The sequence below is a fragment of the Tarenaya hassleriana genome, unplaced genomic scaffold (assembly GCF_000463585.1).
Source record: "Tarenaya hassleriana unplaced genomic scaffold, ASM46358v1 Cleome27, whole genome shotgun sequence".
In the NCBI taxonomy this organism is placed as follows: Eukaryota; Viridiplantae; Streptophyta; class Magnoliopsida; order Brassicales; family Cleomaceae; genus Tarenaya; species Tarenaya hassleriana.
Genome location: NW_010965946.1, coordinates 40,197 through 53,186, shown reverse-complemented (window position 1 = coordinate 53,186; position 12,990 = coordinate 40,197).

The window sequence follows — 12,990 nt, the reverse complement described above, 5'->3', positions numbered from 1 at the left end:
TGGGCGATCAAGAAGCTGAACTTTGATTGGAAATCCGCTGCGGAGAAGCGAGTGTTGCAGCTTCACCAACTCGATGAGATTCGGTTGGACGCCTATGAGAATGCCCGGATTTATAAAGAGAGGACAAAGAGATGGCACGATCGTCGGATTTTGCAAAGAGAATTCAGAGAGGGCGATCAGGTACTTCTCTTTAACTCAAGGCTCAAACTTTTTCCAGGCAAGTTGAGGTCGCGTTGGTCAGGGCCGTTCACGGTTAAGCACGTCTACCCTCACGGAGCAATAGAGCTATATGGCTATGGAGGGGACACATTCAAGACCAACGCACAGAGGCTGAAGATTTACAACCCCGGGGAACACGACAAAGAGAGGAGCTCGATGAGCTTCTCTGATCCTCAAGACGAGTGAGCCCCCCGCGGTCAAGCTTAGGACCATAAACAAGCGCTCTCGAGAGGCACCCCGAGCTTGTAGATATCCTTTTTAGTATCCTTTTTGCATTGCACGTTTAATTTTTCTGCATTGGGAACTTAGATGCATGATGTGATGATGTGATCTTGATGTTGCTTAGGTCTACGCTATGATTATATCAGTTTCACTTGATCTTCTCTCTTTCCGAGTTTTGTATTTTGGAAGGTGAACACTATCGAGCAACCGAGACGACGTGCAATGTGGAATCATTCGCAAGTGAAATGCGGGGAGGCATCTTTCATCCTTAGACACAAGGTCATACACTCACTTTTCCCTCCTATTTCATTTAGCTCCAAATTTCCTATTCCACATATCCGCCCTTCGGATTTGTGTGACACCGCGGACGGTGTCTCGTTCAAGTCTGGGGGGTGCGCATCTAACATCGCTTCAAGTCCCTCTTAGAGTGCATTCATACATTCACTTGCACAAAAAAAAAATGATTTCTCACTATAGATGCATTCCACACTTGCATTTCTTGCACTTGTACATATAGATACCACCTAGCCTTGCATTACATTTGTGTCTTGCATTGCATTTGTTACATATAGGTCTAGAGCATGTAGAAGCATATGCATTGCATAAACCGTTTTGAGTTGAGATTGGTCGATGATGAGATGATGGTGATAGCTGCTTAGAGATTGCTTAGCGATTTGGACCTAGACCTCTAGGTGTTCGAGTAGATTGTTGATGATAGGTGAATAGCGAACCCTCTCTTCGATGCTTGCGATTATAGGTTGTGGGGTATATTGTTGTCTATAGGTATGCCAAAGAGTAGGACCGACCGAACCTAGGTTAAATATCTCCCTAAAACCGTTCCCGAAGCTTCTCCCATAGGATAGATAGTCTCTTGGAAAGAATGAGTGGTAGGAATAAGCGAAGAAAGTATACACATCCCAACACTCCGAAAAAAAAAAACAAAAGCGGAGACACTTGTCAACTTCAACGTCCTAGGAACTCGGGATAGTACTTCTCTTAGCATTTTCTTAAAAGGAAGAAGAAAAGAAAAGAAAAGAAAAAGTGACAAAATAAATGAAGAGATAACATATCTTAGAGGAGGAAAACGGTAAATAGGTTTAGGAGAGTGCTTAGAGGTTGGAGTCACTCTTATGGTAGACTGAGGACGACATAGGAATTCCATACTTAGGAAAGTTTAGCTGACAGGAGAGGATAGCTAGAGTAGCCTAGATTCGATTCTACTCCCATAAGTTGAGCAGTGGACATGCAGCTAGATCTTGAAACTCATCAAAGACCGACTTCTAACTCACCGTCCTTCTCAGGTCTACTCCCATAAGTTGAGCAGTGGACATGCAGCTAGATCTTGAAACTCATCAAAGACCGACTTCTAACTCACCGTCCTTCTCAGGCTTCGTGTTTCATTGATTTTATTTGCTCGAGGACGAGCAAAGATTTAAGTCTGGGGGGATTTGATGGCTCAGATTTTATCGGGATTCTATACGAGTATGTCTTTGGTTTCTAAACGGTTTCCACGCATTCTTAGGCATTTCTAGAGCCATTCTAGGGTTTCGGGACTATTTCTTGACTTTGGCAGGACCCTGAGGGCATAACGCACAAACTCGGTGAGAATCGGAGAAAACAGTCCATCTGGTCCGCCCCTGACCACCTCTGGTCCGGCGGACCAGGAGATCGCTCGTCCAGCGCTGACCGAAGAAGGAAAATGAAGGCCTGGTCCGGAGCTGACCAGGCTTGGTCAGCCGGACCAGGAGTGTCCCGTGCTCAGCCAGTCCGACGAGAAGACGCGCTGACCAACTCCAAATGCACGTACGGTCCGGAGCTGACCGCCTCAGGTCCGGCGGACCAAACAGTCTCCGCACAAGCTCAGTCAGCCGCTTACCTGCCCCGGTCCGCCGAACTCAGCCCACTGAAGACCTGGTCCGGAGCTGACCAGGATTTGGTCAGCCGGACCAGGATCATTTTGCGACGCGGTCCGCCTTCTTCATTTACGTCCGGTCCGCCGGACCAAATCCTGGTCCGGCGGACCGCGTGACTTGGAAACACATTAAGTCCTAGGTCTTCTGGATGAGAGAAAATCGCCTCTTGTTCTTCCCCAAATCGAGCTCTCCTCAAAAAGTCCGAAAAACTCGGACTTAATGTGTTTCCAAGTCACGCGGTCCGTTTTTTTCTTTTTATGCGATGTCCGACCCACAACTTAGACCCGAACCATCAATTGATGCACTCATGTCCTCGAACGATTTTTGTTGACGAGATTCTGACAGCGGAGTGTCGAGATGTTTTATTTTTCCAAGGCATTGGTTGACTAGATTTCGTCAACCTACAAGACTCGGAAAAGGTTCTAAACGAAACATATAACCTGAATATAGTCGTTTCAACTCTGTAGGTTCCAAATAACAACCCTATCCCACAAACTGTATATAGAAAGTCTTGAGAACTATCAATTCGACACGGTTCAACCACGTTCTACAAAGTCACTAGATCATCAAGATATTCATACTCTATCATCCCACAATTCTTCCAAATGATGTTCAAAACGGGTTTTTGAGGTATGCACGTGAACCTATATGAATCTAAATCTATATGTCAAATGCAATCATGCAAACCTAATAAAAAAACCTATCTATATGAAAATATAAAAAAAACGTGTGAATGCAACTAATGCAAGTGATATGCAAAAAGTGAAAAATTTCCTAACTCTATATGCCATAATAAAATGCACCTAAACTAAATGCAATCCTAAATAGATAGGCCTGAATGTGTGAAGGATCTATCCACCCCCCAGACTTGAATCGTACACCATCACGGTGTAGACTCTCGTCCGGAAGAGTAGAATCGAAAACACCGTATGAAAAGAACCAATAAGAGGGATAGAGAAACTTAGCTCTGCGAAATTCGTTCGCTCGCAAAGAAGTTAACTCACGTCAAACGCAGGAGCTCTCATACACTCTATGAGCCGGGATCTATCCAAACGTCGTCTCTTGAAAAGTGATACTCGTCTCTCATGTGTCGGTATGAACGCTCATAGAATAATGAACGTTACCCGAAAAATAACACAGAGACTCGCATATAGATAAAGAAGTCCAGGGTATATAAAATCCGAGTCCAGTAATACATCTGAAAGGCCTACTACATCACTACTAAAAAGGAAAAGGGGAAAAACCTACCTGATCAGCGAACTAGGCGTCCGCCGGTATATCGTCCCTATCGTCCTCCATGGGAGTTGGTGGCTGCTCGTCGAGGAATATCCGGCTGCAAAATCCTCAGAACTCCGCATATAGGGCATCGTGCTAGAGTCTGAGCGCCTGCATCTGGTCGACTAGCTGGGATGAAGTCCCACACCATTAGGTGTACATCCTCGTCACCTCTGAGTCAACATGGCTCCTCATATCTGTGACGGCTCTGTCTAAGGCACCTCTCGTGTCGATCATCGCCTGATACATGAACCTCTAGAAGTCGTCCTGAGGTTGGAAGGTGTAGCCGTTGATACGTGTGTATCGAGTCTAGAATTTATAACCCGATTCACAACTCACCGCAAGGATACGGATCGTCGTAACACGGGGTCGAACACGAGGACCGGTTGCTAAATCCAAATCTAGATCGAAAATAGATCAAAGCAAGCAAGCAAGTGATGGTGGAAATATGTAGAATCAATGGTAAGCAATATAAGAAAGTAGATAAAAACAAGTGACCTATCAAACAAGGATGACTACGGGTGTCGGGATCGTATTCGCGTGTATGGGTATTTACTAAGCATGCATGAATAACGATTATGACTTGTATTCGGGAATCATCAAGCGACGATAATAGAGAATTCACCTCTCGGTCTACTAACTCCCTACCTACAGAGTAACTCGTCAATCTCTCGATCTATTCAAGTTAACCCTAGGTGCATAAAGAACGCTATCATCAACCCTAGATCGATTAAACCATATCTCTATGTGAATAATACGATCTATCCTATTGATTTTGATCCGAAACAAACTCATATCTCTATGTGGTTCAGAATGCAAGATAATTGATCAAGGGGTTAGCAAACATCAATCCAATAAAAGTGCAAATCAATAGAACCGAATCAAATCAAAACCGAAATCCAAGTTAGGGTTCAAACATACCCAAAACACATACGAATCCCTAACCCATAGTCGTGGATCTACTCACGGTTCATAGAAAACAATAGAAAGAACAGAGAAAAAGAGATAAAAGAGAGGAAAGAAAGTCTCATGCAGATGTGTAGTCTCCACGATCGAATCTTCCTTCTTCTTCCCGAAATCCCGTGAATTTCTATTCTTCTCTCCCCAAAAGCTCTCCAAAAATCTCTATCTAGGTGTTCTCTAAGGTTCTCTCCTGTTCTAGGACGTGGCTATGGCATTTTTATAACTCTAGGGCGGCTCCCAAGAGTCCTATTCCCATTCGGATGCTGAAAATCGCGAAACAGGGTTTTAGACTGGATCCGGACCGATTCCAGGTGGATCCGGACCGGATCCAGATTCCTGGGGTCAAATTCTGCGTCCTTGATCCGGACCAGATCCAGTTGGATCCGGCCCTGCGCTGACAGTTTTCTGGCCTTCACGATTTCGCTCGTAACTTTCTGCTCCAGTGTCGGATTTACGCGATTTTGGTGTCCACGTGAAGCTCTTGAAGTGATCTTTCCAATGGTATAAGTCTCGCACGATTTGGACCTCTGTAGAGAAAGTTATTGATGTCGCAACATGAGTATCTCATCTGGACTTCTCCTTTAACGCTCCAATTGGCTCCTTTTCGAATCCAATCATCTTCGAAACCTGTAACTCTGCAAAACTAGAGCACAACCGGGTTTTGTATCCTAACACGCCTAGAATGCCTATGAATGCATGTGATTATCCTATAAAACCTAGACAAACTCTCATCGAAATATAGAGAAGAATAGGAGTTATCAGAGACCAACCTCGAGGATGACGAAGCGGCTGCTATCACAGGTACCCTTCACCTTTGCGATGTTGAGTGCTATACGTTGTTTGACACTAGGGCTACTCACAGTTTCTTGAGCCTAGAAAAGGCAAAGAAACTAAGTATGAAGCGAATAGATACGAAGAGCGACTTTACTGTTCGCACACCATCGGGAGAGACGCTCCCGGTACATGGGACCTTACGAGATGTATCGCTGGACATCTGTGGTCGCAACTTGGCCGCAGATCTCATAGTGGTACCGATTGGCGGTTATAGCATCATATTGAGAATGGATTGGTTGTCGAAGCACCGAGCTCAGATTGATTGTCAGAAGAGAACCATATGGTTTATGGATGCAAGTGGTGGGTTCGAATTCCGGGGAAGAGGAGCACCATCGACAAACCCCATCATTTCGGCACTCAAGGCCGAAAAGATGATCAAAAAGGGGAATGAAGCATTTCTGGTAGTCATCACCGCTACCAAGGAACTGGAACACAAATTAGAGGATACTCTGATTGCTCGAGAGTTTCCTGATGTCTTCCCCGATGACTTGCCGGGATTACCGCCAAACCGAGAAGTGGATTTCACCATTGATGTGTTGCCGGGTACTGAACCAATCACCAAGGTTCCGTACCGGATGGCACCGACAGAAATGGCAGAGTTGAAGGAACAGTTGAACGAATTGATGGAGAAGGGATTCATACGGCCTAGTGTCTCACCCTGGGGAGCGCCGGTGTTGTTTGTAAAGAAGAAAGATGGGAGCATGAGATTGTGCATTAACTACCGTGGGCTCAACCAGGTGACTATCAAAAATCGGTACCCGTTGCCGAGAATTGATGAGTTGCTAGATCAACTTCAGGGAGCTAAATGGTTCTCAAAGATCGATCTACGATCGGGATACCACCAGATTCGGATTAAGGCCGAGGATATACAGAAGACGGCATTCCGAACTTGATATGGGCACTTTGAGTTTGTGGTCATGCCATTTGGACTCACAAATGCTCCCGCAGTATTTATGCAGCTGATGAATCGCATCTTCATGGACTACTTAGATGAGTTTGTCATCATATTCATCGATGACATTCTTATCTATTCGCCTGACCATCACACTCATGAGGATCACTTGCGGAAAACACTGTGGAGATTAAGGGAAAACAAGTTGTATGCGAAGTTTAGCAAGTGTAGCTTCTGGTTGCAGGAGATTGGATTTCTAGGACATGTGGTGTCCGCTCAGGGAATCCAAGTAGATCCGGCTAAGATCGAGGCAGTCATAGACTGGAAGGCCCCGACCTCTGCAACCGAAATTAGGAGCTTCCTAGGTCTCGCTGGCTATTACCGAAGATTTGTGGAAGGTTTCGCTAAGATAGCCCGACCCATGACGAAACTCACCGGGAAGAACGTTAAGTTCGAATGGACTCCGGAGTGCGAGGAAAGCTTCCAAGAACTGAAACGAAGACTTACCTCAGCACCGATCTTGGCATTGCCGCGCCCGGGAATACTATACGAAGTTTACACTGATGCCTCCAAACAGGGACTTGGATGTGTATTGATGCAAGAGGGACATGTCATCGCCTATGCATCGAGGCAGTTGAAGAGGCACGAGGAAAACTACCCAACCCACGACCTGGAGTTAGCAGCGGTAGTACATGCTTTAAAAATCTGGAGGTCATACCTATACGGGGAGCAAGTTAAGCTTAATACTGATCATAAAAGCTTGACGTACGTAATCTCTCAGAAGGATTTGAACCTGCGACAACGAAGGTGGTTGGAACTCATTGCCGACTATGACTTGGAGATTACTTATCACCCGGGAAAGGCTAACGTGGTAGCTGATGCCCTCAGTCGGAAGAAGATTCTCTCTGTCATCCATGTCGTGACGTCGTCCCGCACCGATGCTTCCGAATTGGTAGCTATGCTGGGACATTTGACCTTGACACCGGAGGAACCGACGCCGACCTTTGCAGAACGAGCGGTCGCTGGACAGCGTAATGATCTTTTGCTTGCTCGGTACATGGACGGTATAGAAGAGTACGGTCGTAAGGGATATCGTATCGATGAGAAGGGAGCATTGCGACTGGGTAACCGACTATGTGTGCCAGATGACCAGGTGTTGAGACGGGAGATACTATCGGAGGCACATCAGTCCAGACTAGCTATACACCCTGGGGCGAGTAAAATGTACCAAGGATTACGACGGTGGTACACTTGGCCGGGAATCAAGCGGGATGTGGCTGATTTCGTAGCAAGGTGCCTTACCTGTCAGCAAGTGAAAGCGGAACGACAGATGCCGGGTGGCAAACTACAACCATTGGAAATTCCGGAATGGAAATGGGATTCTATTGCGATGGATTTTGTGGTTGGGTTACCACTTACCCCGAGTAAGAAAAATGCCATCTGGGTGGTTGTGGACCGATTAACGAAATCCGCTCACTTCATCCCTATCAGACAGGAGTACACGATCGAGCGATTGGCACAAATATACGTCGATGAGATCATACGGCTCCATGGAGTGCCAAGTGAAATCATATCCGATAGAGATGCTCGATTTACATCTCGTCTATGGAAGGCTATACAGGGAGCTTGGGTACAAAGTTGAAGATGAGCACAGCGTATCACCCCCAGACTGACGGACGGTCGGAACGAACCATCCAAACCTTAGAGGACATGCTCCGAGCATGTGTACTAGAGTGGGGAGTTCCGTGGGATTGGTACATGATGTTGTGTGAATTCGCATACAACAACAGTCATCACGCGAGTATTGGGGTATCGCCGTATGAGGTACTGTACGGAAGGCCGTGCAAGACGCCACTATGCTGGACCGAGATCGGCGAACGCAGAACTTTTGGACCTGAAATTGTTGAAGAGACGACGAAAGTGATTCGTAAGATTCGTGCTAACCTGAAGACCGCACAAGACAGACATAAATCTTATGCGGATCAGAGGAGGCGGGACTTCACTTTGGAAGTAGGAGACCAAGCTTTCCTCCGCGTTCAGGCAATGCGAGGGCATGCGAGGTTTGGACAAGGTGGGAAACTTAAGCCGAGATACATTGGACCCTACCCGATGGTTGCAAAAGTGGGGGTTGTAGCGTATCGTCTTGGACTACCATCAGAGTTGGGAAACGTGCATGACGTATTCCACGTATCAATGCTACGGAAGTACGTGGCAGATCCTTCCCATGTGATACAACCACGGGAATTGGAGTTCACCAGCGCTATGCGTTTTCGGGACGAACCACTACAGATCGTGGACCGGAAAGTCAAGAAGCTACGAACCAAGGAAATATCGCTCGTCAAAGTGGTATGGAAATCTCAAGGGGTTTCCGACATGACATAGGAACCCGAGGCGGAAATGCATGATACTTATCCCCATCTGTTTGTTTAAATGTTGTAAACGTCCGAACAAGCGAGACTGTACTGTAATGAACCTTTATGGAATTTAAGGAAGGCTTTCGAATGGATGTTAAGAAATTCAGAATTCGAGGACGAATTCATTTTAAGGGGGGAGGATTTGTAATACCCTGATTCCCGAATAAATTATTTAAATTAACCGCGGGAATAAAATAGGGTAAGACAAGTCTAAAATATAAGGTGATTGGCATAAGAATCGAACCAAGGGATCAACGGGACTCGAACGCGTCAAAAACGTCGAAACAACAAAGGAAATGGGGCGTAGACCGATCGGTCCAGAGGTAGACCGACCGGTCTAGCGAAAGACGGAGAAAAAGACGTAAAAACAGTACATAACGGACGGACTAGGAGGTAGAACGGACGGACTGCCCGTTCAGAAAGCGGAACGGACGGACCAGAAGGTGGAACAAACGGACTGCCCATTCTCGAAGCGGAACGGACGGTCCAGCAGGTGGAACGGACGGACTGCCCGTTCGCGAAGCGGAACGGACGGACCAGCAGCAGAACGGACGGTCTAGGGCCCTGGGAGCAAAACGCCGAAAAATCCTGACTTTCTTCCACCTTTCAACCGCGATTATTGCGCGACATCTCGACCCCACGCGCCACCAGCCACCACCCCTGTCTAGTGGACGACACCCTCTGGCCGACCTACCCTCTCCCTAGCTCCTATGGCGGCGCTAGAAGTCGATTTAACCGGCTCCAACAGGTGAAGATCACCATTCTGCAACCCAGAACTTGTTCTTCGAAAACAGAGGAAAATAAAGAGATTCAGGGAGATTTGAGGCGAAACAAGTTCGGGAAATCAAAGTAGGACATCCCAAGGAGGTTCCTGGAAAGTTTCACGACCAAAGAAGACCTGAAGAACACACACGAGCTCGGACAAAAATGCACAGCACTTGAATCCGAGGTGAGTGGTTTGGATTGTGTTTGTGAGATTCTATTTCTCATGATTTATGGTGTAGACTAGTGATTCTGCAAGAGTTAAGCACCTAGGGATGTTAAGTATTGAGTGGGTAACAATTAGATCTTAAATCGGATCAGAATTTGGGCAAAAATGGCGAAAAATCGGACTGAACTCGTGAAGAAGACGAAGATCTGAGTCCCAGACCGTCCGGTCTACGGACGTAGACCGTCCGTTCTGGGACACAACAGAACGAACATGTATAAACAAACTGGAACGACTGATCCAGTAGAACCCGGAACGTCCGGTCTAGAAAATAACGGAGAACGGACAGTCTAGTTAGCTGGACCGCCCGTTCTGGACCTTATAGAACGGACGGTCCAAAGGAAACCGGACCGTCCGGTCTGTTCTCTTAGAACGGACGGTCTAGGCGTTTTTGAATAGTGAAAAATCTCAAAATCGCTGGACCGAACGGACTGGCTGCAACCCCGAATATAGGTTCACGGATTAAGTTGTGGTAAAGGAATTAAGAAGTGATTCAATGGAAAAATAAGAAACAAGTATGTTAAATGATTATATAAACATGGAATAACAAAAGATAGGATAATTAAATCAAAAGCCTTTGTGGGTATCAAGGGTTAATCCAAGAGGAAAACTCGAGGATAATAATAAGGAAATAAGATGGTAAATAATTTTGTGTGGATGGATGCATGTGATTGAATGACTAAGGAACCCCGTACTTAGTACCGGTTGATGGCGTGAGTCAGTACTAGTACGGGGATGTATGGATATGGAACCAGTGCCGGTTGACGAACTTGGAGTCAGCACTGGGTGATATGTGGTTTCGGTAATAGTACCGGTTGACGAACTTGGAGTCAGTACTATTACCGAAATGGAATACCAGTACCGGTTGACGAAGTGGAGTCAGTACTGGTATAGTTGGATGGACATTTCTGTAACGGTACCGGTTGACGAACTTGGAGTCAGTACCGTTAAGGAAATGTATAGTGAAGCCAGTACCGGTTGTCGGCGTGGAATCAGTACTGGTGGATCTGAGTGGTCGTCTTTATAATAGTACCGGTTGACGAAGTGGAGTCAGTACTATTATAGGGAAGCAGGGTAAAGTCTAGTACCGGTAGACGAATTGAGTCAGTACTAGATGATACCGAAAGGAACGGTACCTGATAGTGTCGGTGGACGACTTGAGTCAGTACTATCAGATATCGGAAAAATGTGTGAAATAATGTTAAAGTGTTAAAAAGATAAGTGAGAAAGGATTAAACGGATTAAAATAATTCTTGCATTGAGAGATTAGTTGGCACCGTTCTCCATGAGAATGGGCTCTCCGGGCTCAACCCGGGCTGCTCACTAAGCTTTTGCTTAGCCCTCCGTTGTTGAATTTTTCAGATCCCGAGGAGCACGAGTAGCGCACTGTGGACGACGACAACTTGTGAAGACATCATTTATGTACGGTTAATTAATCCTGTTTTCGTACGTTTTGGTTTGGGGAACAAGGTTTTGTGTGGAACAGTGTGTTTAATTGTGTATTTGGACAAGTGGTTTGCAAGAAACGTGTGATGTTTATTTCCGCTGCGTGTGGTGTTTAAAAACAATTTTTAAATTCCCGTACTTTTGGTTGTTTTATGTTTTATCGGTAATTGTCCATGTGGCGTATCTTGTACACGGGATGCGGGATTCGGGTGTCACACGAGTGAGCAGGTTGAAGATGTTCAACCTGCATCACAGGGACTTGAGACTCCGCCTGATACTTGTGAACCTCAGAGATCAGGGAGAGTTCGTCTAGAGCCTACGAGATTTGGATTTCTCGTGACTGGTAATGATGAACTCATGTTATTGGAACATGACGAGTCTACATCATACCCAGAGGCTATGGCGAGTTCCGACTCTGAGAAATGGCACGAGGCTATGAAGTCAGAGATGCAATCCATGTACGACAACAAAGTATGGACTTTGGTCGACGCATCCGAAGGGGTAAAACCCATAGGATGTAAGTGGGTTTTCAAAAAGAAAACCGACATGGATGGCAACGTGCATACCTATAAGGCAGATTGGTGGCGAAAGGGTTTCGGCAAATTCATGGTATTGACTATGATGAAACCTTCTCGCCCGTCGTGATGCTTAAATCCATCAGGATTCTGCTTGCCATAGCTGCATATTATGACTATGAGATATGGCAAATGGATGTCAAGACTGTGTTCCTTAACGGGAACCTACTCGAGGATGTGTATATGATACAACCCGAGGGTTTTGTCGATCCAGAGAGTCCGGGGAAGGTGTGCAAGCTTCAGAGGTCCATTTATGGACTGAAGCACGCTTCAAGAAGCTGGAATCTTCGATTTGATGAGACAATTAAACAGTTTGGTTTCTCTCAAAACGAAGATGAGCCATGTGTTTACAAGAAGGCCAGTGGGAGCACAGTTGTTTTCCTGGTGCTATACGTGGATGATATCCTGCTCATAGGAAACGATGTTCCTACCTTGCAAGACGTTAAGTCTTGGCTAGGAACACAGTTCTCTATGAAGGACTTAGGAGAAGCTGCCTATGTCTTAGGCATCAAGATCTATAGAGATAGATCTCGAAGGCTTCTTGGCCTAAGTCAGAGTACATACATCGATAAAGTTCTGAATCGGTTCAGAATGCAAGAGTCGAAGAGAGGACTCTTGCCGATGTGTCATGGTGTTGTTCTCAGCAAGACTCAGTGTCCTAAGACACGTGATGAGCGAGAACGTATGGATATGATCCCATATGCCTCGGCAATAGGATCTATCAGGTATGCCATGTTATGTACTAGGCCGGATGTGTCGTACGCGTTAAGCATTACGAGCAGATACCAGTCGGATCCAGGAGAGTCACACTGGATCGCGGTCAAGAATATCCTTAAGTACTTGAGAATAACTAAGGATTTGTTCTTGATATATGGAGGATTGGAAGATGAGCTCGCTGCAAAGGGTTACACCGATGCTAGTTTCCAATCGGACCAAGATGACTACAGATGGCAATCAGGCTATGTCTTCTGCTTGAATGGAGGCGCTGTCAGTTGGAAGTGTTCCAAACAGGCCACCATAGCAGATTCTACTACAGAGGCTGAGTACATTGCCACATCGGATGCTGCGAAGGAAGCTGTTTGGATCAGGAAGTTTTTGGGTGACCTGGGCGTTGTTCCTAGCATTGTGAACCCCATTGCGTTATACTGTGATAACAATTGGACGATAGCACAAGCTAAGGAACCTAGGTCGCACCAACGATCCAAACACATACTCAGACGGTTTCACCTGATAATGGAAATCGTAGACA